We start from the raw sequence: 26754 nt of genomic DNA, 5'->3' as shown, positions 1-26754 counted from the left end.
GTAAGTCACGACTTGGAATATAGGATTATACGGACTGGTATTCTGTTACAAATGGGAAAACAGCATTCCAGAAAAGGAAGGAAGCTTGCACAAAATCTTTTATGACAAAGGGAAAGGAGTCCCCAGGCTTCCTGACCCCATAACCAGTATTCCTAGCATCACACCATGTACTAGTCCACATCCTAACTTATGGGAGATTTCTGTGTCTATATATTGCCCATCCACTTTACTGACCACTTCCAGGCTATTAGGTCTATGAAGATAAAATCACATCTTCTATTTCTTTTCCTAGAGCCCTGGCATCTGATAGGCATGCAATAAATGCCTGGTTATAATGATAGCAAGCGTCTGTTGATATAGCATGATGTTACAAGAAATTATTTTAACACTTCGCATGGATTACTATAGGACCTACCACTATTAGGTCCTTAAAACAGTCCTGTGCTAGGCACTCTCGTTATCTGTGAACATTATATACAAATGTTTAAAATAGGTATGTGTCTGTGGTCTCATAGCTGGAGGGTGGTAAAGCTTGGATGTGAACTTGTACAGGTGACCGTGCTCTAAGTCCTGGTCACTCAGTGTGGCCCATCAGTTAGTGGGCATGCAGTCACCTGGGACTGGTTAAAAACGCAGAATCTCGGGCCTATTGGGTCATGATCTGCATTTTAACAAGATCCTCAGGTGCTTTGTACACACATTAAAATTTGAGACTCTTTGCTCTAAATGAGCAGGTAATGCTTTCTGGGATTGAATAAGAACAGAGTGAATGAGTGATTGCTTTCTGTAAAGTGGCAAGAAACCAACTGATCCGATGAGTCCTGTGCTCCAAGACAAAGGACCCAAGTGTCCACTTCTAGAAATCAAACCTATTCCCGAAACTAATGCTCTTTCTTCAGATTCTGTGCTGATATGCTGCCCCTCCAGTCTCCTGAAACCTCCTCTCTACAAATGTCCAAGATCTATATTTATACTCTCAGTTGCATGATAAATACAGAAGCAAATGCTTCAGGACTGAGTAATAGAGCTATAACCAGGCGGGACTTTGCTTGTGACGCACCCGATGTGTGTTTTTAGGCAAGAGGCAGAGGGGAAATTGCCGTCTGCCCAGTAACCTGTGAGCTACTATTTCCCGAAAATCTAAGTTTTCCCCAATTCCTTTAACGTGAATTAAAATGCAAACTTGAGGTGACAGTTTAGTTTTGCCCCTGGAAAATGCTCTGACTTCTTGGTATCATCAGATGTGGCAGGGGCCACATTCAAGGTGGTACAGTTACTTTGTGTTTGGTTATCATTTTTTTTCCATATTTTTAATAAAAATTTTCACCAAGTAGGGGCGCCTGGGTGGCGCAGTCGGTTAAGCGTCCGACTTCAGCCAGGTCACGATCTCGCGGTCCGTGAGTTCGAGCCCCGCGTCGGGCTCTGGGCTGATGGCTCAGAGCCTGGAGCCTGTTTCCGATTCTGTGTCTCCCTCTCTCTCTGCCCCTCCCCCGTTCATGCTCTGTCTCTCTCTGTCCCAAAAATAAATAAACGTTGAAAAAAAAAATTTAAAAAAAAATTTTTTTTCACCAAGTAGTCAAAACAAGTTGTTCCATCCTAAATCTTCTTTCCTCCCTAGGCCATGGAAATGTTCTTTATCGCTTCAGGGAGATGGGAATTGGGGCAAGCATCTTACTGCCACTTCAGTTGAAAGGTAGCAATTGTTTCCCTCTTTTGTAACTAAATCCTTTGTGTCTTGTGGTGGTAGTAATTCCTCTGACCCTCAGTTGTCTCAATGGTCAAATGAAGATAGTGCCACCTACCATTACTGGGTCTTGATGAAGGTTATTTTCCCTTCTTTACACTGAATTGTTCATTAAGCCACTAACCTAGTGGTTTCTAAACATTCATGAGGAAAGCAATACCACATGAGTTTGTAAATCTTCAGATCCCATCCCAAATAGTCCAATGAGATAGGTTCATTTAGATAGTGAGAAGACCCAGAAATCGGCATCTTAAAGATGTTTTCCAAGTGATTTAATTCAGATGGTCTCAAAACCAGAGTCTGAAGTCTGTCTCCAGTGGTTCCTTGCATTTCCTTAATACAAATTCCAACTCCCTAGGCAAATACGATTCCCCAAAAGAGGGTGGGTCCAAATTTGAGATAATACCTTAGCCCCTAGGAGCAAACTCCATGGTGTGCTCTCTAGAATATCAAGCTGGGCTATAACTTACGGGGGAAAAAAGTCACAGAGAGGCAGGATCAAGGCTTGAAATGGTGTGCTTGGGGCTGGAGTGCTCATGAGTTAAATGCACCCATTTGAGTCTCAGATCCTGACCCAGCTCACAGGTGATGGGGCTCCCACCCTGCTGCAGCACTGTGCAGGACATGTGGAACATGCCCCACTATACCAGCCTCAGGGACTTGGCTCAGCATACCCAACTATTATGAAAATAGTAGCAGACTGAACTCAGTTTGTTTCACCTTGACTTGTTTTTGTGAACAGTTGGACATGATTGAATTCCTTTTCATTTGCAGTGGTAGCTGCTTCTACTTCTGTGACCACTCTCAGTGATCTGTTCTCATATACACAGTAAACTCCTACTAAACACTAAAAAGAAATTGCACTAACTTCTGCAAGACAGCTTGCATCATTTTCAGATCTTGCCTATCTTGCAGTGGTATGGTAGCATATTCATTTATTTATTATGTAAATGCAGATCTCAGGTCTGGGGAATATCTTATCACTTATTCTAATGCCTGAACTGTGTTCAGATTATCTTTTTGTCTTTCTTTCTCACATCCAAGACCCCTCCTGTCCTAATCAAAATAAAGTACTCTGAGGACCAGTTGATGCCGTATATATATTTCAGATCCAAGAGGAAGAGTTTGCTTACTGTTGCCTCAACAGTTCAAATCCACCAACGCACACTCCCTACTTCTAGACTGCAGGTGCTTATATCTGCAGTGATATCAAAAGTAAATTTTTATTTTATCAATAATATTAATAGATGTTCTAAATTATTATCAATAAACCGTTAAACAGTTTCACCCATTATGTGATTAAATTTTACAACAATCTCACTAAATCATATGCTATTATTCTTGTTAAGAACTTGAAATTAAGAGGTAATTATCATAAATCAGTCGACAAAGTCAAGGTTTGAACCAAGGGTCATCAGAGACCTGAGGCTGGTGTTTTATCACCACTACTTTGTTTCTCCCAGGGGGGAAGAATGTGACACCTGAACTTGATGGGGAGATCAAGCTTCAGTTGGGATTGGCAACATAATGGACTGCTACCTTACTGGATGTGTTGTGACAATCCCCTCCCCTCCTGGGGCCCTCAGGGTTTATTCAGATTGACCACCAATACATTGATGGCTCTAATATAATATGAACCTTTAAGATAACTCTACCACTACTCTGTTGGAAAGGCTTGATAATTTTTGGTCTTTTTGTGACCCCTAAAAAAGGGATAAAGTTCTGCTATAATTAATGATCCTACATATATCCCAAACTGAGAAAAATTTGAGAACAAAAGAAGATACTATTAATAGTTATCCCTGAGCATTAGGCAAAAGTCATGAGTGTCCTAAGTAAACTAAGAAGTATGATCATCATTGCTTACCTTATGATATGCTTATCTCTCTAAATTCTTAGTTACTAGCTGAATGTGTTCAATAATACAAAAGATGATTGTCTCTAGAGAAAAAACAAGAATGAGGGTAGAAAAGAGACTATTGGATGGATCAAAGTTAACATTACTGCCAGATCAAGATGGGAGGATTGGGGAAAAGAGACTTCACACAGTGAGAGGTGACACATGCAGTGAGTATAAGAAAACAATTCCTAATTTCCCCATTGTGCATTAGCTTGACACTGGACCCTGGAGCCTCTATTCATAGTGGTGACACACACTCAGAGCAAGATTTTTCAGGTTTCTTGTAATTCTATCTCTAGGCATTGCTACTGCTGCTAGCCTGCCTTTCTCTTTGAATGAAGAGTCTGTGGGGCTGACAGATGTGTCAGCTATGGGCAGGTCATATCTTATTTCAGAAATGGAAGGTGACAGCTGACCCTGTTCCAAACAGTTCCCCAAGACATGAGGCCACAGAGAACATGCCTCTGCTAGATTCTGCTGTTGGAATGCCATAGCTTAATCATTAACCATGGCTTATGTTTTGTTATCCTGACCTTTCGTATTCAAGACAGTAGCTCCCTTTTTTCAAGAAAATGTGAATTCTTAGGAGAAAGAAGATACACGCAGATACTATCTGCTTCTTACCCCTACTTTCATCCATCCTTTGAAGAATTAAGCACAAATGATAAGAAGATAAAGTGGGTCAAACCTTGTGTTGACCTTGGGAATTCATTGATGAGTAAGACATGGCTTTTGCTTTTGAAGAAATCAATTTTTATTTAATGAGCCAAACTGATATACAGTAAATCAATATGTCACCATTTTTTACAGAAATTTATCCCATCCCAGACATTACACATATATCCAATTTAATCTCCATTCCAGCACAGTAAGGTAGGCTCTTGTATCCCAGTTCCCAGTATCCCAAGTCACAGAGTCAGAGTCAAGATCTCATCATAGGTCTATTTCATTCTATACTCACTTCTCTATTCATGATCTCCAATGGCTGCTCATTTTATTCATGATAAAAGCCAATATTTTTACTATGACCCAGTGACTGTATTGTAATTTGCCAAATTTATAGATTTTTCCCTCAATCTAAACACATGATAGGACTTTGCTTCCTGATTTCATAGGTCAATCTAAGTAATCCATTCAGTCCAGTGAGTTATGTTGGAAGTGATGTGTTTCACTTTGAGGCTGAGTATTATATTGACAATGCGGGACCTAGCACGACCTCTTTTTTTTTTCCCCTTCTGCCAAGGCTACCAGCAATATTACAGATATTGGTTGCTCAGTCAACCTGGATCCTAGAGTGAGGAAGACAGTAAAGATGTGGAAACAGAGTCCATGATGGATATTAGCCCTGTAGAAGAAGTCATTGAGATCTCAGACTTGTTTGTTTCTGCATCATAATCTGGCTTCTCATGATTGATACAGCTAGTTTTTTTTTCCTTCTTCAAATATACCTCATCTTGTCATATACTATACTTATTTATCATGAAATTTTCTAAAATGTTAGCTCCATGAGGGTAAGGAGTTTGTCCCTTTTTATCACTAATCTGTTTCTCATGCCAAGAACAGTATATGTCTCATTGTTGGATCTCAATAAATCCTTAACTGAATGCAACTAAGAACAAAGCTACCTCATTACACCCATGAGTGATGAGTTAGAGTCAGGTTCAGGGTAGTTTCAGAACACAGGACTGATTCAAAACAAGGCTGGACTCATGTGTTTCCCTTGTACAGCTCCAGTGCCTAGTGAGTGCCTTCAGCGTGATGGGAAATCAATATACAATTGTTGAGCTGTTATAGCAAAGAGCTTCCTGTGGTTCTCATGACCACATGAGAAGCAGCTCAGCATGCACACATTCATTAATAAATCACTCCCACTCTCCTAGTGGTGAGACCTTCATCCATCACCCTGGAGGTCCTAGTCATGCCTCAGTCATGACCAGTGACTCAGCTGCACTTAGCTTTTCCCTTGTGACATTCCTCTCCTCCTTGCTCAATGTTCACTCTCCTCTCTCTCTTTTAATTCACACCTCACTCAGGTGTGTCTTGGGCATTTAGCCCCAGTGACACCTGCTGCCTTTCAGAACAAAGTAGCTCTTTTTGCTGCCATGTCAGTGGAGGCATTTCTTACAGATTTCAGCCTCAGGAAACTGTTAGGGGCACACAGGTCTATCTGTCAGAGATTCCAAAGGAATCGTTCTCTCATCACCAAAATATGTTCACGCACTGGAAATAATGCTGGCTTTTCTTTATGTCTGAATGAATGTGCTTCAAAGGGTTGGCTGCCCTGCTGACATCTAAAGCACAAAATTTCAAAGTAGAACTCTTATCTTTCTTTCACTGAATTCCTTCCTTGTTTTGGTGTAGACACCACTTCCAGATACCCACACTCTCTTTTTACCCAACTTGCTACCTTCACCTGAGGCAAGGAAGGAAAATGATGTATGGGTTATAGGTATGGAATTGGCTTGTATGATTGTGGGGGCTACTGAGTCTGAAATTTGTAGAGCAGGCCAGTAGGCTGGAAATTCAGGCAGGATTTATATATTACCATCTTGAGGCAGAATTCCTTCTTCTCTGGGAAACTTCAGTTTTGCTCTTTAGGTTTTCAGTTATGTGGGTGAGACACATTATCAAGGGTAATGTTTATTTGAAGACACCGATTATAAATGTCCATCATATCTACAAAATACCATCAACCAACATCTAGACTATTGTCTGACCAAGCAGCTGGGCACCACAGCCTAGCTAGTTTGACATATGAAATTAGCCATCACATGTTTACAGTTGTAAATGCACAGCAGACATTATTAATCAATCACAGGTAAGTTCAGATGAGATTTCCTGATTCCTCTCCCAAAAGCACTGTTGCCAGCCATTACCAGCAGATCAAGTTGAAAAGCATCTCTGGCTTATATATTTAAAAAACAGTTCTAATCACTTTTATCTCCTGCTTAATAATGGCTCTTCATCACCTAAGATTCCTTACACAAAACATGTTTCACAAGGCAGTAATCTTACAAAATACTCTGTGAAAGATTTATGGTCAAAAAGGTTTACTATAATTGACTTCCCATACCTGTCTCCAAAAATCTCGAGAACTCCTATAGGAATTAAAACAATAACAACTTGATAAGCCAGCTTTTCAAAAATCTGCCCACTTAAGCCATTCTTAACATTGTACTCACTAACAATGAGGAAAACACATTTTGGGAAATGCTTGTCACTCCAGGCCTTTCCATATCTCATATCAACTGTCTTTCCAAAGCAAATGTTTTTGAATCAAAGTGTTCCTTGAACATCCCCTACACTGTCTACACCCTGCTTATCCCTCAACTTGCTCAATTAGCAATTCCACAGTATTTATGTCAATATCCCTGACAGAAACAATGCTATGTGCTCAGTGAACCTTCTGTCCTGAGTATACAGGAAGAACACATTTCCCATTCTCCAGTGCAGTTATTTCAGGGCATGTTACTGAGTCTGTACACTGGAATGTGAGTGAAATGAAGTAAGCCTCTTACAGGCCTGGTCCCTCAAACTTCTACCCCATCTTCCACTCTCTCTGTCTTCCCTGCTCACCTGGCTGAAAGCATAGGACTCTCAAAGTGAGCCTCATGATGCAAGAAGCCTGTATCTTGAGTCACTATGTAGAAGAAAACACTACTTAACTCTAAAAGAAATTGAGGAAGACATTCTTTTGATGTTTGATGTTAAGCTACAAAAATTTGGGGGCTGTATGTCACAGCAGCTAGTGGTAATTATCCTGACTATTACACCAATCCATAAAGTCTAATATGATGCCTTGACTGCAGTAGGTTTTCTTTCTCAGACTGTGTAGTACTTTGATACACTCATAATACTTATTACATCCTACCTCTCATCAGAATGACTTATGTTGCTATTACATGTCTATTCCTAGACTGAGCTTCTTGAGGGCAAGAGTCATATCCATGTCATCTCTATATCCCTCCACCTCACTTTGGAGAGTGGACCGTCTATGGTCATCATCAAGGATTGTTGAATAAAAGATGACACAAGAGGTATTCCCATTCTAAAAGAAAATTAATTGCGGTCAGACAAAGCTGTGAGCTAAAGGGAATTTAGGACATACAGCATTTGTCAGGGACTCTCTGTTGACAGCTTTGATGGGCTGATCACATTAGCTCGCTCTCATCCTTATATAATTCCGTGGTACTTCCTTATGTAGAAAGCCAGACTGAAAAGTCAAAAATGCTCCGATTTTGGAGTTAGAGAGCACTTGGCTGAATCCCAATTCTCTCCCTTGTTGCTTTAACTTTGGACAAATGACTTCACATTCCTAAGCCTCAGTTCCCTTGTCTTTAAATCTGAGAATAATCCCTACCTCATGGGACTGCAAGGTGGATTAAATGAAATCCTGAATGTGAAGTACCCGGTAGAGAGCCCGGCACATGAGTAAGTGCTCAAGAAATGGCAGCTCCTTCTGCCTGGGCTGGGCGGCTGCTGCTGACATGTCAGCAGGGGCCATCCTGGCCTGGGGAAGCACGCCAGAGCCCTAAAGGAAATTGGATGGCTTTTAAAGCAGAGTTGATTAAATATGATTTTGCAGCTCCTGCTGAGAGACGAGTAGCAAAGGAACAGCTGTGTTGTGTTTTTGGGGAATCGAGAATTGAGTGTCATATGAAGTCCTCTTACAAAAAGTCTAAAAAGTTATTGATGCCACCGAGAGATTTGTTTAGTAAGTGATGTCCTCTCTCAAACAGCCATGGCTAAATGGTGAGGTTAAAACAAAATGTAAGTAGCAGTTTTCTTTCCATATTGGCCCTGGTAAATTAAAACATACATGTATCAGTGCGACTGCTGCTTCAGGCCGAGCTCATGCAACACTGATGCCGCTGTCTCAGTGGAAAAATGACCAATTAGAGTAGAGGGTAGCCTAATCTTTTATATAAACATGTTAGGAACTGGAGTCCCTGAATGGCAGTCTAAGATGGAAAAGTAAGTTTATTCCTGTAAATGCCATTGTTCTTCATTTGGAAGTGGTCATGGAGAATGGAGGGCTGATGAGGTGGAGACATAATTGCTTGGGCTCTGTTTTTCCTTTTTTTTTTTTTCCCCCTCTAGAAATGTCTGCAAAATGTGGCAGAAAATGTATCAAATAGACCTGGGTTCAAGTTCTGGCCTGTCCACTGGGTCATGTGAGGTAAATCCCTTCCCTTCTCTTGGCCTCAGTTTCCCTGGCATGGGAAGGAATCACATCAGGCAGCTTCCAAGCCCTCCCTGCAATTCCACTAAGTGTAGTGTGCTAGGATTCCTTTTCATACATTCCTTGTACTGGTGGGGAGAAATAAATGGTTACATATGAGGTGGAACTGAGAGACTTGGTTTGAAAAGGAGCATTGGTCTGGAAGGGAAATAATCAGAACATTTGGTTCAGTTCTCCATTAAAAGATAACTGTCAAATTTATAGTAGCCAAAGGAAACAGAAAGATGGTTTTCCAGTTTATTGAACTTCCCAGTGCCCATCAAAGTTATTATTCATCCTACACATGCAAAGACCACGGCAGGAAAGATCCTGACCCAAACCCCACAAATCCTGTCTCCTCAGATGAGTAAGAGCTGGCATTTATTGAGCCCTCGTGATGTGCAGGCACTATGCTAAGTGGTTTATAAACTTCATTTTATTTTTCCTCACCGCAGCTACAAGGAAGTAGAGATATTATTCTCCACTGCACTAATTAGAGACAGGAAGTCAATTGCCCAAGGTCAGGACAAGTACTAGAATGCAAAACCAGCTCCTTCAGTGGCTCTCACAGAATAACTGTTTGATTCTGTTTTGTGCCTCCTGCTGTCTTCCACATATTCCTTCAACAAATGTTTACCAAAGGCCTGCAATGAACTAGGTACTGGGGATTGATTCATGTAGGGAGACAGAAGGGGCTACCGTGCATAAAGAACTCATGTTCTAGCTAGGCAGTGGTGGAAAATAAACAAAATTATAAACAAAAACAGAAGGAAAATACCAGATGCCAGTAAATAATATGCAGATGAGGGGCGCCTGGGTGGCGCAGTCGGTTAAGCGACCAACTTCAGCCAGGTCACGATCTCGCGGTCCGTGAGTTCGAGCCCCGCGTCGGACTCTGGGCTGATGGCTCAGAGCCTGGAGCCTGTTTCCGATTCTGTCTCCCTCTCTCTCTGCCCCTCCCCCGTTCATGCTCTCTCTCTGTCACAAAAAAAATAAATAAACGTTAAAAAAAATAATATGCAGATGATATAATCTGCATAACAGTGAAGGAGGAGTGGGTGGCTGCTTTGTATTGGGTGTGTGAAAGCATCTACCTCTGAAGATGTGACATTTAAGCTGAGGCCTTGGGAAAAGCATCTGACCTCTCTGGGCTTCAGGTTTCCCATCTGTAATGTGGGGAATAAAATGAGTCTGGGCAACAGGATGTTGGAGAGGAGCAGATGGCACTGTGAAGGTTAACAACTTAGTACACAGTGAGATCCTTGCAAATGCAAGCCTTTGACCCCCAAGTGTTGCTTCCCAATAGGAGGCGATTTTGTACTTAGCAATTTAGGATTCCTTAGCATGTGGTTGAGCCAGAGTAATAATAATAATAATATAACAACAACAACAACAACAACAACAACAACAACAGTAATAACAAAGGTTTACTGAGTGCTTACTATGTGCTAGGCAGTGTTCTCAATACTTTACATGTATTAAGTCCTCTCAACACCCCCATGAAACAAATACTATTCTTAGTTTCATTTAATAGATGTTGAAATTAGGGCCAACTTTATGCAGATAGCAAGCAGTAGAGCCAGGCTCGGACCTAGATTGTCTGGATTCTGGGGCCATATCCTTAGCCATCACACTTTGATGTTTTATACATAATAGTCTTTGGCCTCAGATCTCCAAAATCCCTTCTCATCCTACCAGGAGTGAATAAAACTGCTTGTGAACCCCATATTGATCTTTCACTATTCAGTTTTGCACCAGGCATGGTGACCCCGCCTAGAAAGTAATCTGTCTGGAGGGCAAATACAGAGCACTGCATTTTCTCCAGATGATTTGAGATCCTCCCAGCACTCCATGGGCTCTAAGACTTTACTACATGATAAGAAGCACAAGATACTAGTAGCAGCCAGATTGTTAAAGTAGTAATCTCCCTAGCACTAGAGGTATTCAAATAGAGGCTTGATGCTCCTTTGTCAAAGGTATTGCATAATGGAATTGCACATTAACTAGAGCAATTGGTCTAGGATCTCTTCAATGCTAAAATCCCAGCTTCCCATAAAGATTATACAATAGGGGTCTTCTCTGCCTTTCTGTGCCTATAGATGAGGTAGGAGGCTGCCTATAAAATAACTGTATAGTGCCACCCCTCCCCTCTCCCCAAATATACAGTCTGCATGTGTCTGTTTCCTTCAACCTGGAAATAGTTGCTTCTCTGATTTAAGGCACGAAAGTCTTCAGTCAGAATGAAATTGTGATCTCCAGAAGGAGGCAGCGTACCAATGACAGATATCAGAACTGCCAATTCCTATATCATTTAAGAGGGGACAAGGGCAGCTTTCTGGGATAGTGAAAGGGTCAAGGTCTAGATTGGAAGCTAAGGATAGAAATTTAGAAGTTGAGAGTTTAAAAAAAATTCAGGGTATTTAATATTCTGCCTGAGGCCACCCTCATAATTCTAAATATGTCTCTAAAGCATAGTAAATGTTTTCAGATATAAATTATAATCTGGAAAAAAAGTAGAGTCAGAGGGAATAAAGAAAGCTCCTTATAGACATCCCTGCCCATTCTAAAAGAAGGACCCTTGTACTCATAGTCCAAGAGGGAAGGAAAAACACAGCAGTTATATTTTCCACACATCCAGGAAAGGGTCCCATTTATAGACTAGGACATGTGGTTCAGAACGAGATTTTCACTTTCTTTTATGTGTTAATTCACAATGTCAGCCTATGCATGACCATCAAAATGAAAAAATAAAAGTTGAACATAAATTCCTGGGGCCCATGAAGAAGGGGCTGGCTCTGCAATGTGAAGGGCTGAGCTGAGAAGGCTCCTTTTCGCTGACATAAGGGTCAGATCTAAGGTGATACTTAAAGATCTGGCTTCACCAGAGGGTGTGAATGACCCAGCAGTGTGCAGGGTCCCAGAGGAAAAGTGAGGGGCCCTGCTACTAGAAACCAGGGGTTCCAAGGTTCTGTTTTCTTGAACGAGTTGGAGATTCTGTGTGTAGGTCATTTCCACCCAAAGGATCAATTTATCAAATCATAAATAAGAACATGGACCAGATTTACATCTGGGACATTAAAGATAGCATCATATAGTGGCAAAAACAAGTAAAACAGACATGGGTTCTTATTCTCCCACTACTTGGCCAAGTGGCTTCTGCTTTCTGAGCCACTTACATTATCTATAAATATGAAAGAACAGTCCAAACTTTATTCTTGTGGAGTTTGAATGAGATAATGTGAGTGACATGCAATGCCTAATACAGTATGAACTTTTAGTAAATTCTGTTATTGTTAACATTGTTTTATAATTCATATTATATATATTTATATCTATATATCTATATACTTATGTTTATGGTTAGGAGAGATTTCTCTTACAAATAGCAATAGTATCTTCTTGTGTATCTTCAAATCTGAATCTTAGTGGTAGTCTCTCTGAATGGATTAGTTAGAAAACATCACCTTTGGGTCATGAGCCAGTGGCTGTCATGGGTCACATGGCCACATATAGTCCAATCAGAGACACAGAGAACAGCCTACAGACGCTTTTGTGAATCAAGACTGTGAACATGACCGTTCAAGTACAGGCAGCATTAGATTGATTTGTCCAGCTCATCAGCTGAACCAACCCCATGTATATAAAAAATGTTACTAGCAACTGGACCCTCTACACAACTTGGGAGCTAATCAGAAACATGAAATCAAGGGTAACATACATATTCCAACTGGAGTAGTCACCATTGGCTGTTGGATATCATCTTTATCATAGATTCTTGATGGAGTGACATCAAAGCCCATTTTGCCCTGCCCTTTTATTTTCATGTGGGAAACCTAAGTTCAGAGAGAAGTACTTGGGGAGTCACACAACAATCTCTTCTTTATTATCCAAACTCTTCCCAGCTTCAAGACTCAAGTCTCCCCTCCTTTGAGCAGACACTCTTGGCCTTACATGGAAACTGTGTATCTTCTCCCTTAATATTCTCATTGTTCTCAGTATGTGCACTCTTCACTTAGGACTTAATCATATTCATTCACTCACCTTATGCACACGAGTACTCTTGGGCACCTACAGTGGGCCAGATTCCATATGCAGAGACAAACAAGACACTATCCCTTTCTTTAAGGGGCTCACAATCCAGATCAGTGCTGTCCAAAAGAAATAATAGGAACTACAAACCTAACTTTAAATTTTCAAGAAGACACATTAAAAAAAGGTAAAGAAAAAAGATAAAGTGAATTTTAATATTTTTATTTAACCTTGTGTGTCCAAAATATTTTAATTTTGACATGTAATTATTTATAATTATTACTGACATTTTACATTATTCTTTCTACCAAGACTTCAGTGTGAGATTTTTATACTCCCAGAACATCTCTCTTTGGGCCACCATATTTCAAATGCTCAACAGCTGCCTGTCATTACCATATCGGACAGCCAAGTCCAGATGAAAAATAAATAAGTGAATTCATATACAAAAGACAGGTATATAGAGTGTTTGAGGAGGACCAGTTATGATTCCTTAACCTGGTAGTGTGTGTGTGCACGTGTGTTGTTGATATCTGCTTGTAGGTACCTGACTGTATGTGGTAGAGTTAGGTAAGAATGGGAGTTCATCAGAAAAGAGTTCCCAAAGTTTGGTTATTTTTTTTTTTAATTTTTTTTTCAACGTTTATTTTTGAGACAGAGAGAGACAGAGCATGAACGGGGGAGGGGCAGAGAGAGAGGGAGACACAGAATCGGAAACAGGCTCCAGGCTCTGAGCCATCAGCCCAGAGCCTGACGCAGGGCTCGAACTCACGGACCGCGAGATCGTGACCTGGCTGAAGTCGGACGCTTAACCAACTGCACCACCCAGGCGCCCCAAAGTTTGGTTATTTTTAATAGTATTTTGAGATATAATTTACACCCCATAAAATTCACTCTTCCCAAAAGATTTGATACTTAAGCTAAATCATAAAAAGTGATGTCATTATGTGGACAAATAGAGTAGGGCATTCAAGGCTGATTATTTATTTATTCAAGGCTGAGTTACTTATTTGCACAAGCTTAGGTATGTGACTAAGTATAGTTTATACAAGAAAATTTAGTTGTTTTTTGTTTGGTGGTAAAACGGGGATCTGAAGAACAGCACGATATAGGGCTGGATAAGACTTTGCACATCTTCTAAGGCATTTGAACTTTTTCGCTAAGGCATTGAAAACCCATTGAATTTTTTGATTGAAAAAGTGGTAAGAATAGATCACGACAAGTGTACTGGGAACCAGAGTAGGCAAGCTTGGTGGCAAGGGGGCTTATCTACTGACAACTTGATTTATTTTGAGAAAGGGATTGATATTTGGTCTGTCTTGTATTTTAACAAATGGTACATTTCTGTGCCGTATCAAATAGTGTGCCCCCCCAAGGGCAGTGAGTGTTTATTATGGTTTTATTGTTGTTGTTTGGTGTTGTTGGTCACTTTAATTACTTTAGATGTTTTCAGCACAGCTCTAATCTGTACTGTGACCAGAATAAGAAAGCCTTAATTCATACCATCTTCTGATGACAAAAGACAAGCAAGTTTGTAATTTAATAAATGTGGTCAAATCTGACCTTTGAGATGAACAAAAAACATCTTGTAGGCTGAAATATAGTCCTAGGGACTTGCCAGGGACATTGGATAATATGATACCTTGATCCTTCTGCACATAAAGTCCTGGGCATGCAATTTCAAAATGTGTGTCCTGAGTCTTTCCATAAAAGATAATTATGGAGTTCTTCCTTCTAAGATCCTAAGATAGTTACAATGATGTTTCATAAAAAGCCGTGGCTTGTCAAGCTGGGTCCAGTTAGGTTAGGAGCTAGCTTACCGTGATGAATTATATGAAAAGTAACTTGGGACTGGCCAGATGGAAGCTGTCACTTAATGCTTTTACTGTTGTGGAAGAGCTGCCTAAAGGAAGAAATTTAGTGAGCAGATCATGGAAAACTTAAACCAGAGTCAAACTCAAGCCCCACTCTTGATAAATGACAATACAACATCTCCCTTGGATACTAAGCCCTGTAAACAAATAATAGCACAAACACGCTAGCACTCACATGCCTGCCGAAAGCTCTTGTGTGAGCGTCTAACGTACTCTTGTCCCACCTCATTTGTGAGTTAGTGTTTAAAATAATCAGAGGAATTAGCTAAGTTGTTTAGGTAACCTCTTGAATAGTTTCGTGCTTGTCATGACTAGTTGAAACCTCTCTTGTTTGTCTCTGTGTACTTAAGAGAGACAGCAAGGAATAGTGTTATTCTCATGCCTGCTTTGTGTTTACCTGCTTGAGGAACTTAGGGCACTTTCTCCCACAGAGCATTGGTCTCTCTATCTGGGTAATAATTCACACTTTAAGCTCTGAGGATGACCTCCACATAGTTATGGAACAAATGATCTGTCACTTTAGGTGACCTCAGACTATCAGATCCAGTAGCTGAAAAGTTCATTCTAAATGTAAATGTTGCTTCAAGACAATCCTTGGGACTTTTAAACTTAGGTTCTCTCATCCTAGAAAGAGATGGCTGAGTACACCTTGGTTTACTATTTACCATCCATTTCCCTTTCTAAAGGTAACAGTTCGACAGATATCCTTTGGAGAACTGACCCTCCATAATTGTTAGCTATGCATCTTAGGTAGAATTGACTCACACCCAGCTCCAGAAGTAGGCCTTGACTGGTATATATGCCCATATATCAGTAGATGGGTAGTGAAGCTCATCTACCTGCACGTGGTTAGTTTATAGACTGGCATGTGACCCAGTTTAAGCCAATGAGATGCAAGGAGGCATATGCTAAGGACTTCTGGAAATGAAGACATCTCACTCTTTAAAGAAAGCTAATGGGAATGAAGCTCTTTCGGTCCCTATTTATAAATAAACATGAAGACCTAAAGCATCTGGCCACTATCTTATGTTCTGAGATGATAACAAAAAGGTAGAAAGGATGGAGAAGAAAAAACAAAACAAAACAGAAGACAGGCCTTTGGTCATAATGTTGAGGCACTGGAGTAATCTGTACAGAAAGTCTGCTCTACCTCTGAACTTTTGGATACATCCACCAATAAATTTCCTTAATTATCTAAACAACTTTGATTTGTTTCTCTTACATTCGACCAAACAGTTCAGTGAGTCCAGTGATGAAGACTAGTTCATACCTGAATACCCTTTCCTGCTTGTCAAACTCCATGGCCCCACATATTTTTTCTGTTAGGAAATCTATGTTAGGAAATTTTTCTGTGTGGACAGATCCCAGATGCTTCAGCAAGTCTCTTCACGTTAAACAGAGTCCTGTGTTTCTTTGTGTACGGAAGGTGATTCTCAGCTAGATAATAACAAAGTGTTTATACAATGCCACAACTTATTCTAGCCAAATCTGGATGACTCAAAGAGAGGCTTAGGCAAAACTGTAGTTTGGTGATTTGTAATTGTCTAACAATCAACACAATATAGAATCATTTCTTTTTTAAAATTTAATTAATTTTTAGAGAGAGAGCATGAGTGGGGGAGAAGGGAAGAGAGAGAGAGAATCTTGAGCAGGCTCCGTACCAAGTGCATACTAAGCCTGACACAGGGTTCAATCCCACGACCCTGGGATCATGACCTGAGCTAAAATCAAGAGCTGGACCCTCGACCGACTGAGCCACCCAGGTGTCCCCAAATAGGATTATTTCTGATCCTAGTGTCAGGGGTCTGGCTAAAACGATTTAAGATTGTTCCAAAAGACAATGTGCCTGAGACTTCAGCTTATGACCCCATGCCACATCACATCAGGGTTGCCAGATCCAGAGACTTCACATGTGACATTTTGCCATTTTATTTTTTAGATGCTTGATTGTTTCTTGATAATATAAGAAAGCATTTCAGTCCCAGGCCCTGGAACACACAGCCTGGGTTTCAGTTCCAGCTCTGCCACTTCTGGCAGTGCATCCTCATGTGAACTCAGACTTTCTTCCTCTGTGCTTCTGGTTTCTTCATTATGAAATGGGGATAATAGAATTCCCTGTCTCAAAGGGTCTTTAGACAGATTAGATCAATTATTACTTTAAATCCTTAGAACAGTGACTTGAATGACATAAGCTCTCCATAAATATAGTCATTCTTAGTGGTATTTTAGAAAATATCCAAATTTTGTGATGACTTCTCATCTTAAATGATCTGTTCTAAGTATCTTAGCAAAAGTATGGGCACTATGATAGGAATTTTATAGGTAAAAGCATTATATATATATAAAGGCATTACTGACTCACAACAGCACTATACCAGGATATTATGGCTTCCTCTTCCATATGAAGAGACTGGGTCTCCAAGAGGTTAAAGCCCACAGATGGTAAGAGACAGAGGCAGGATTGGAACCATCCTCTCTTAAGACTTGCTTAAACCACAACAAAATCCATTAATTTTCTTATCCATACTGGTTGACTTTACAGTCTCTGCATTTTGGGAGGCTTGACATAGATCTGTCTTGCTTAGTCTGTTCCCAGGAATGAATCCTCTTCTGTCTGGCTTCTTCTCCTGATCCCTCATATTCCCAGAGGTTGCAAGATGTGGAAGAAGACCGTTCCTCTTGTGTCAGTTCCCCATACGAGGCACTGGGTGGGTCATTTGTTTTCCTCAATCATGCATCACCTAACACAAATCAGAAGTTAATTTAAAATCAGTTAAGTCTCTCCGTTGCCCTCAGGATAAAGTTCATTGATCCGTTTAGTCTTTCAACAAAGTTGTACCAATGTTCCAAGCACTGTGCTAGTTCAGATTCCTTAAATGACCTACAAGCTGTCAAGATTTGCCTTTTGTTTGTTTTTCCAACCTTGGGTCTTGCTACACCCAACTTAATGCATCAGCCTTCATAGATTCTTTGCTATTTCTTATAGTGCCATTCTCTTGCTAATGTCTAGGTCTATACAGGCTGTTACTTCTGGCTGAAATACATCTAAAAGGCCCATGTCTACTTTGCTTGGCTGACATTTACTTGTCCTTCATACTTCAGCTCACACAGCTCACCCTCTGTGCTCTGGCCCCCAGGAGGAGGTACGAGCCTTGCTTTGCACCCCAGCTCTGTCCCTGTGCCAACACCCCATCTGCTCCAGTTTATTAAAAAGTCCTGTATTCTTATCTAATCCTCCACTGGAAGACAGCACTCATAAGAACAGGGATGATGATTTATTCATACCTAAATCAACAGCACTTAACATAGTGCTTAATATATGGTGTAAGCCCAATAAACATTTGATTAATGAATGAATCAGCATCGTGATCCTTAAACTAGTGAAAGTGGGATTGAGAAGAAAATGAGATGGTGCTGGGAGTCACCACCTACCTCTGGTAACAGAGGCTGGGATGAGCCTAAAAGATAACAAGTTTCAAGGGATCTCAGCAATCAGTTCATTTCAACTGAATTCCTGACGCTTGACTGCCTGATTTAACAACACCACAGCTCTCTTATTTATAACTTCCTAAGGAATCATGTGCTCAGTTGCAAACTCAAGAAAAACGCTTGATTTAAGATGTCCTTTAAGGGGAAAATAATCTTTCCCTCTGACCAAATTCCACACCAGTGAAGAAAGTGGAAACTTCAAGGGGGAAAGAATCAGTCTTCAGGGAGATGATTTGAAAGAATGAGTAAAGCTTTCCCCAATTCCCATGAGTTGTGTAATAACTTTTAAGGTCTTAGTTGGAAACAACACCTCCCAAACCTAATTGTTTTAGGAAAGTTATACATCCAAGAGCAAACCCAACTCCACATCACAGAATTTCATTTTCTTCTTATTAAGTTCATTAAATCAACAAAATTTATTGAGCATTTGCTATGTGCCCAAGAAACAGCATATTGTGTACTTTCTCTATGCTAGACATTACATGCTTTTCATAAGTTAAGTTTTTCCCTATAGCAACTGTATAAGGTAAATATAATCACTTTCCTCATTATAATGAAGAGAAACATGAAGCAGAAAGAGGTTTAGTAGCTTAGATCTGGGATTCAAACCTAGGCATTCTGGTTTCAGACATTTCCCTCTTAACTAGTTGGCCATGTCCCCTCACTTTCATATATATTGTGTCACTTAACTCTCACAATTGCTTTGCCATGTTATAAATGCAAAAATTATCATAACTTACCAAAGAAGATATATAGATGGCAGATAAACATATGAAAAGGTGCTTCACATTAAATATCATTAGGGAAAGGCAAAATAAAACAATAGGATACCTATTAGAAATGGCCCGAATCCAGAACACTGACTACACCAAATGCTGGTGAGAATATAGAGCATAAGGAACTCTTATTGCTGGTTGGAATGCAAAATGGTACAGCCATTTCAGAAGACAGTTTGGTGGTTTCTTACAAAACTAAACAAATTCTTACCAAACAATCCGGCAATCATGCTCCTTGTTATTTACTCAAAGGAGTTAAAACTTTGTGTTCACACAAGAACATCCATATACATATGGATATTTAAAGCAGTATTATTCATAATTGCCAAAACTTGGAAGCAACAAAGATGTCTCTCAGTAGGTGAATGGATACATAAACTAGGATACATCCATATTATTTAATATTGTTTAACAGTAAAAAGAGACGAGTTTTCAAGCCATGGAGGAAATTTAAATCATATTGCTAAGTGAAATAAGTCACTCTGGATGATTCCAACCATATGACATTCTGGAAAAGGCAAAACTATGGAAATATTAGTTGCCAGGGTTTAGGAGAAAAAGGGATGAATAGGTGGACCACAGAGAATTTTTAGGAGAGTGAAAATACTCAGTACAATAATACAATGATAGATATAACCTGTAGTTATAAATTTGTCCAAGCCCATAGAATGTACAAGACCAAGAGTCAACGCTAATGTAAACTATGGACTTGGGTGATTATGACACATTGATGTAGGGTCATCAGTTGTAATAAGTGTACTACTCTGATTGACAGTGTTTATAGTAGGAGAGACTATGCATGTATAATATCAAGGGTATATGAGAACTCTCTACCTTCCTCTAATTTTGTGTGAACTTTATACTGCTCTAAAATTTTAATTAATTAATTAATTTTAATGTAATTGATTACTAATTTTTAAATTAACTAAGTAATTAATTTTTAAAATATCCAGCTTCATGAATTCAGCTGAAAATTTACAGGAAAGTAGCTCTATAGGGGCAAAGTCTATGTCTTTTCTTTTGCTCTGCTATACTTTTAGCTTCCAGTATCATATCTGCCACATAGCAGGTACTTTGTACACTTCATTACTTAATGGTCTTTGCTTTCATCCCAGTTAATACCATCCCAATAACTCAATGGTGTCTCTTCATGGGAATTGGGAAGGTCAAAATGTTATTTAAAAAAAATTCATGAGAGTACTTAAAAGTGAATCTTTAGAGAGAAATGAAAAGTACAAAATAGAAGATATCACTTGTGTCTGTATATTGAAAACATCCAGTCAAGGAGACTTCTCAGATTTTGAAAAAAATATTACATAATTCTAGAAAGCTGTAGGGTTGGAGACATCTGAAGAAGTGTCTGAATCTTGTTCTCTTCCACTGGAAATATAGAAAGTAGGTGCATGTCTTTCCTACATACTTAATTACTTTCTTACTATATAGCCATAGTGAAGTTTTTTCTTTTTTCTTTTCTTTTTTTTTTTTTTTAAAGTAAATAAGAGGGAGGAAGTAGGGGAGAGGAGGGCCTGGTTCCTATTCTCAAAATGTAAAAGTTTTATTCTGCTCCCAAGACACCAATGAGGCCAAAGTCACCATTGAAGGGATGTGTCTGTCAGAAATTCCTTCAGCCAAATCCAAGTCTGGAAATTCAGCCACCTCCATTCCTATAGGGACTTACAAAGCCCCACTATTTCAGCAAAGTGTCCTTCCGTGAACAGACACAGCCCATTCCTGCCATTTCTAAAAAAAGCCCCTCTCTTTGAAATGAGACTAAAGGGTGGTCTCAACCCAGAGCCTTCCCTTATATAATAAAACTAACATGTCAGCACTGACAATAAAGGACATAGTTTTATGGGCAGATGAATAATGGATTTGTTTTATCAACCCAGAAAGTAACTGTCTGCTCACCTGGTAACTGTAAAGGCCTGCTGACATGGAGACTCTGGAGAGGCATTCCTTGAATCCCAGCTCGTGTTTCTAATCTAAGAAAGTATTTCCAACCAAGTCTCCCCACCTGATGGAACAGTCACAGGGATAAGAGATAAATCCTGGTTGGGGGGAAGGAGCAAAGAAAGTTCACATCCTTTGAGAATATTGTGCCCTTGAGTATTCAGGTGCCACTGGCAGCTGTACCTTCCTTCCATCTTCTGGCAAAGGAAGCTGGAGAACTAACATGTATTAAGTTATATTATGTGGTGGACACTGTTCTATCTGTGCTGTACATGTGCTAACTATTTGTACTCATTACAACCTGTTAGGAAGATATTTTTCACTTCATTTCACAGGACATTGAAACCCAGGGAGGAAATCATTCATGGTCACAGAGTAAGTCAATGGTAGAGCTTGGATCTGGACCAAGATCCAACTGGCTTCAAAACCCACACCCTTTCCAACATACCTTTCTGTAAGAAGAAAATGAAATGGGAAGCAAACATCTGATCTGGCATTAGAATATATAACCCTTAGTGTCAAGATCAAGACAACAGGAATTTTAAGCATGAGTCCCAATCCTGGCTTTGCCACCAACATGCTATCACTTTGGGCCAGTGCTGAATTTCCCTGGACCTCAGAAGTGAGTGTTGGGTTTGCATGAAGTAGGCCAACTTCTTGGGGAATAATGGATAATTGAAGGATAATAATTACTGGATTATTCCTTTGCTAACACTCAGTGGTATTTTAATAGTGACAGTTTTAGTATGCTTAAATCTAAACTACAATGCATATTATGCTATATGATATATTGGAAAGTTCTCAGGTTTTGTTGTAGGACATTTATGGAAACACATTTTTGTGCTGGACCACTTCTTATCCTTCCTACAGGTTTCTCATGTATAAAAGGTATTTCTGGAACTCACATGTTAGTGGGTTAAATAGGATAGTAATAGGGGCACCTGGGTGGCTCAGTAGGTTAAGTGCCCAAATCTTGGTTTTGGTTCAGGTCATGATCTCATGGTTTGTGAGTTCGAGCCCTGCATCGGGCTCTGTGCTGACAGCATGGAGCCTATTTGGGATTCTGTCTCTCTCTCTCTCTCTCTCTCTCTCTCTCTCTCTGCCTCTCCCCTGCTCTCTCTCTCTCAATATAAATAAATAAACTTTAAAAAAATTTAAATAGGTTAGTGTAAGTAAATGCTTGTGTTGAGTGCCTGGCAAAAAGCAGGTGCCCAGTAAAGGTTAGCTAAGGGGAGGATATGGGAGGATTATAAAATTTGGGCAGCCATCTAATGTTATAGATGGAGAGTCTCTTCGGTCCAGAGTTATGAAAAACATTGCAACATATGTTTAAGAACAGAAGAATATGGGCATTCTTCTCTAGGGACTGCAGAATTGATACTATGACCTGCTTTCTCCAGGAGGAGCTCCTGGAGTTACATGCTCTTTCCTTATGGTGATCCCTCCCTTCCCGCTGCCTCACACCATTGCCCAGTCTTTCACTACCGGTTTGCTCTGGGTGTGCTGAGTGGGAGAGGACTTTGTGATTGCTCTCAAGTTGTTTCATTTTTGCATCTGCATCTCAAAAGGCAAAGTAGATGTCAGGGCCTGACTTCTGTTATATATTTAAGAAATTGTGGCCTTCTTGGAGGAGGGAATCTGTCTTGTTAAGCTCTACCCATGTTCTTCTGTGTAGTAGCACAAGGCATGGTATAGTATCAAGACCCAGTGGAACGTGGATTCAAAGAACAGATGAATGATTCAATACTCTCTCAACTGTGCATCACCATCCACATGTGTTTGCTATCACCTGCAGTAAAGAGCTCAAACCCCCAAGGCAAGCATGAAAACCACTTTGTTATGTAGCCCACATCTGACCTCTGCGATCTCATCCTGACCATGCTCTGAACACTCCAGGCAAACCAATCTGTTTACACTTGCCAAACACATGTGCTGTTTCATACCTCCTTTTTTTTTCCTTCTGCTCATATCATTCCCTCCATCTGCATTTCCTTCTCCCTAACCATATCTCACCCTTGCATACCTGACAAAAGCTTTCTCACCTTTGGGAAGCTCTCATCAAGTTTCTTCACTAGAAAACAGTTCCTGAAAGCTATTTACCTATTTCAATTCTCTCTCTGTCTCTCTCTGTCTCTGTCTCTCTCTCTCTCTCTCTCTCTCTCTCTCTCTCTGACTCTCTCTCTCTGTCTCTCTTTCCTTCTAGTAGTACTTTCCACCTCACCCCCCGACAAGTGACTGTTGGCTCCATTAAATCAAAGGCCATGTATACATTTTCTCTGTATCCAGATAGACCAGTACAGAACCCAAAACACAAGTGCACCCTAAAAGGATCTCAGCCATTTGCTTGTAAGTATATTTACTAGCAACCTTTTATGTGGCAGGGATTATGCAGGGGCTGGGGAAAACAAGGCCAATCCATTCTGGAATGTGCCTTGCCTGTAGATAGTAGTCAACTAATCACTCAAAAATGCCCAGTTTAAATTGTGAAAGATACAAAGAAGGTGAGATGGAAACCTCCAAGAGAGGATTTGACCATCAAGGGAAGTAAGGAGAACCTCCCATGAGAAAGTAACAATTCTGGGGCGCCTGGGTGGTTCAGTGGGTTGAGCGTCCAACTTCAGCTCAGGTCACGATCTCACAGTTTGTGGGTTTGAGCCCTGCATCAGGCTCTGTGCTGACAGCTCGGAGCCTGGAGCCTGCTTCAGATTCTGTGTCTCCCTCTCTCTCTGCCCCTCTCCTGCTCATGTTGTGTCTCTCTCTATCTCTTAAAAATAAATAAAGGTTAAAAAAAAAACAATTGAAGTATCAGTAAAAGACATCAGTTTGGCAGGGATCAGAGAGTGAATAAATGAATGAGGTCTTCAGGTACCCAGGGCAGTGTGCTTTCTTCTGAGATTCTGAGTCTCAATTTCCTCCATCAGTGTCACAGGGAAACAATCCTTAACTCAATATGTAGTGTCTGAGGATAAAGTGAGAAAATGTATTTGATGTGCTCTGCACAATCCTTGGCATAGAGTTCTTGCTTGCTAAGTGCTAATGCCCCTAGTCATCTTAAAAATGGTGGGAGATAGAGCATGTGGCTACTCGATAGGATAACCCAAAGAATTGGCTTGCACGGAGACATAACAAGCTCACTACTCCAAATATGAGGGTGTTTGACCTCTTTCTGAATACTCTCTCTAGACTTATTGTGTTTATTTGTCTGTTTATTTTGTTGGATTAGTTCAGGTGATCTAGATTTTAGCCTTCCCCATTCTCCCATTTACTTATAGGTAAGTCCAGAAGTTGAACCTAATGATTGATACTGTTTCTTTCATATGGAGTTCTTGCCTTATTCTTTTATACTTTTTCCCATTCCTTCTTTCCTTTTCTTACTCCTCTTCCACCTCTTTTTCTCCATCATTACCTGCTGTTTAATAATACATTCAGTCATAGATACTGTGGGTCAGTGCTAGGCTAGGTACTGGTGGTATAGGGATGACCAAGGAAGATATGTCCTAACCCTTGTATAGCTCACAGACTAATGGGGGAATTATACTATTGAAATTGGGATAACCACAATGAAGAAGATCGGGCTACCAGGGAAATATGTAACAGCAATCTTACCTAGCCTGGGAAGTCAGGGAAGTTATGTTTCAATTACTAAACATGAGTAGAGTAAGATGAGTAGGAGTTAGCCAGGAGAAAGATAAGGGGGCAAACCTTTCCAGGATGAGAGAATAGCATTTGCAAAGACTTTGAGGATTAAAGGGACATGAAAATGGTGGTCAGCCTGGCTAGAGAAGAAAAGAGTAGCCCTGGAGGAGGCTAGCAAGACAGACCATCTTATGCCCAGCCTAGTGGGCCATATTAGGCAGTTTTAACTTTATCCTAAGAGCAATGGGAGTGGCATGATGCTGAGATCCGTTTATCTCTTCTTCAAAAGCAGGCTTTTATTTTTCTAAAAACTCTAGCAATAATTCATGGAAACCATTTCCTTCTTTTTCCTCACCTCTCCCACTCATACCTCCCCCGTTGCCTCCATCAACAGGGTATGATTGTAAGGAGCTTGGAAAGTAGCCGTTTGGAGCCTGGAGCTGCAACTGACGCTGCCCACCACATTACTGACCCAAATGTGGATCAACCAAGAATTATTGGGTGAAGCCTATCCATTGGCTGTGCCTCCAGCTATGTGGTCACAGCAAGAGAACTGGCCCCTTGAAAGCAATCATGCCTGCCCATCGAGGAATAGCTGACTCAATGGCCCCATTCATGGGCCTTCCCACACCTTCCAGCTCTCCTTCTCTCCAGAGATATATGGCAGGATATCCATATATGCAGCTGTCGGTGGAAAACCATGGAATGGGTGCGGTGGGTGGAAAATACCTTTCTTTTTGCAAATTTATGGAAAGCAAATATTGCAGTTTTCCTCCTTCATGATGCTAAATATAGCAGGTAACAGATCCTCCTTTAAAAACTTAAAACCGACATTGATTTTTTTCATAAAGAAGGAATAGCAAAAACACAGGAGACAGGCAAATCTGCTACAATCATTGAGTATTGATACAAAAGCCAATTCTTTCTAGTTAGACCCAAAAACCACCCATGCTAAGGGTGGCTGGCATGCAGTCTTAACTCAGAACTTAGTATTAACAATGGCATGTACATGTTCAGCACATTCCTTCCACGGCTGTAAGTCCTACCCCAAAGTATATTCCTTTCCCCTTCTTCCTGCATGGCCAACACATTTATTTGTGTTCTCATGGCCTCTAATCTCAGTCCCTTCAGACATGATAGTGCTACTTGATATTAAAGTATAGATAAAGATACCGTTTTATAAAGATTAGTAACTGTAGTTCATGTCACAGTTTCTTAAGCTCGGTGTTATTGACATTTTAGACCAAGTAATTATTTGTTGTGGGGGATGTCCTGTGCACTGCAGGAAGTTTAGCAACATCCCTGGCCTCTACCCACTGGATGCCAACAGCGTCCCTTTCCTCTTGCACTCAGCAACTAGACAACCACAAATGTCTCTAGACATTGCCAAATATCCCCTGGAGGACAAGGTTGCCCTGGGTTGAAAACCACTGGTCTATTCTCAGGCTAAAAGTGGTAATAGCATCTTCTAGCACCCCCAGTGAGGTAAAGACCACCATTCTGCTCCAAACTGCTGAAATTTCAACTGCTACTGCCTCCAGTTTCTACCTCCTAACTAAATCTGGTAGTTTTATATTCTCTTCAATTAATCTTCCACATCAGAGACTTTGTGGGTTTTGTTTATTTGTTTTTAGTATCTCCACTTAGACTCCTTCTGACTTAGGAGGCAATAAGCACAGTGGTTAAAGCACACTAGACTTTGAAATTAAAAACAACTCTAAGTTTGACTCTTACCTCTGCAATCTAATTTCTATAAGACCTGTAGCAAGTGAGTCAATAGCTACAAGTCTCAGTTTCCTCAACAACCTGAGGAAAAGAATATTTACCTTTTAATGTTGTATCTAGAATTATATCATGTGGGTAAAGCAGTTTTCAGAGTCTGAAATATAATAACTAACAAATAAAAGTTGATATTAGTTACCTGCAATCATTATTATTAACTCTTATTCAGATGTCTCCCTCCCATTTCCAAGGTTAGTCTTCCTTCTCTGCTTATTTTTCTTTCTGTATTTACACATTCTCTTAAAATTGATCCATCCCTAAATTGAGAACATGCAAAAAGTTTCCCTACCCTTAACATTTCCCCTCAATACTAGCCCTCTGTTTCTAAATATCCAGAAAATGCTCTACTTGAA

The 26754-nt window shown here is 40.3% G+C and overlaps 1 long non-coding RNA gene across 1 annotated transcript in view; it reads left to right on the top strand.

Annotated features, from left to right (window-relative positions):
• Positions 1 to 25895, top strand: part of LOC121034891 (uncharacterized) — a 119907-nt gene extending 94012 nt beyond the window's left edge. Inside the window, exon 3 of the long non-coding RNA XR_005792657.1 lies at positions 25014 to 25895. This is a non-coding gene — a long non-coding RNA (uncharacterized LOC121034891). The remainder of the gene's footprint in view (positions 1 to 25013) is intronic.
• The last annotated feature ends 859 nt before the right edge of the window (positions 25896 to 26754 follow it).

Source organism: Herpailurus yagouaroundi, unplaced genomic scaffold, assembly GCF_014898765.1.
Source record: "Herpailurus yagouaroundi ecotype Mexico unplaced genomic scaffold, PumYag 160, whole genome shotgun sequence".
Lineage (NCBI taxonomy): Eukaryota > Metazoa > Chordata > Mammalia > Carnivora > Felidae > Herpailurus > Herpailurus yagouaroundi.
This window is presented reverse-complemented; position numbering and strand designations above follow the sequence as displayed.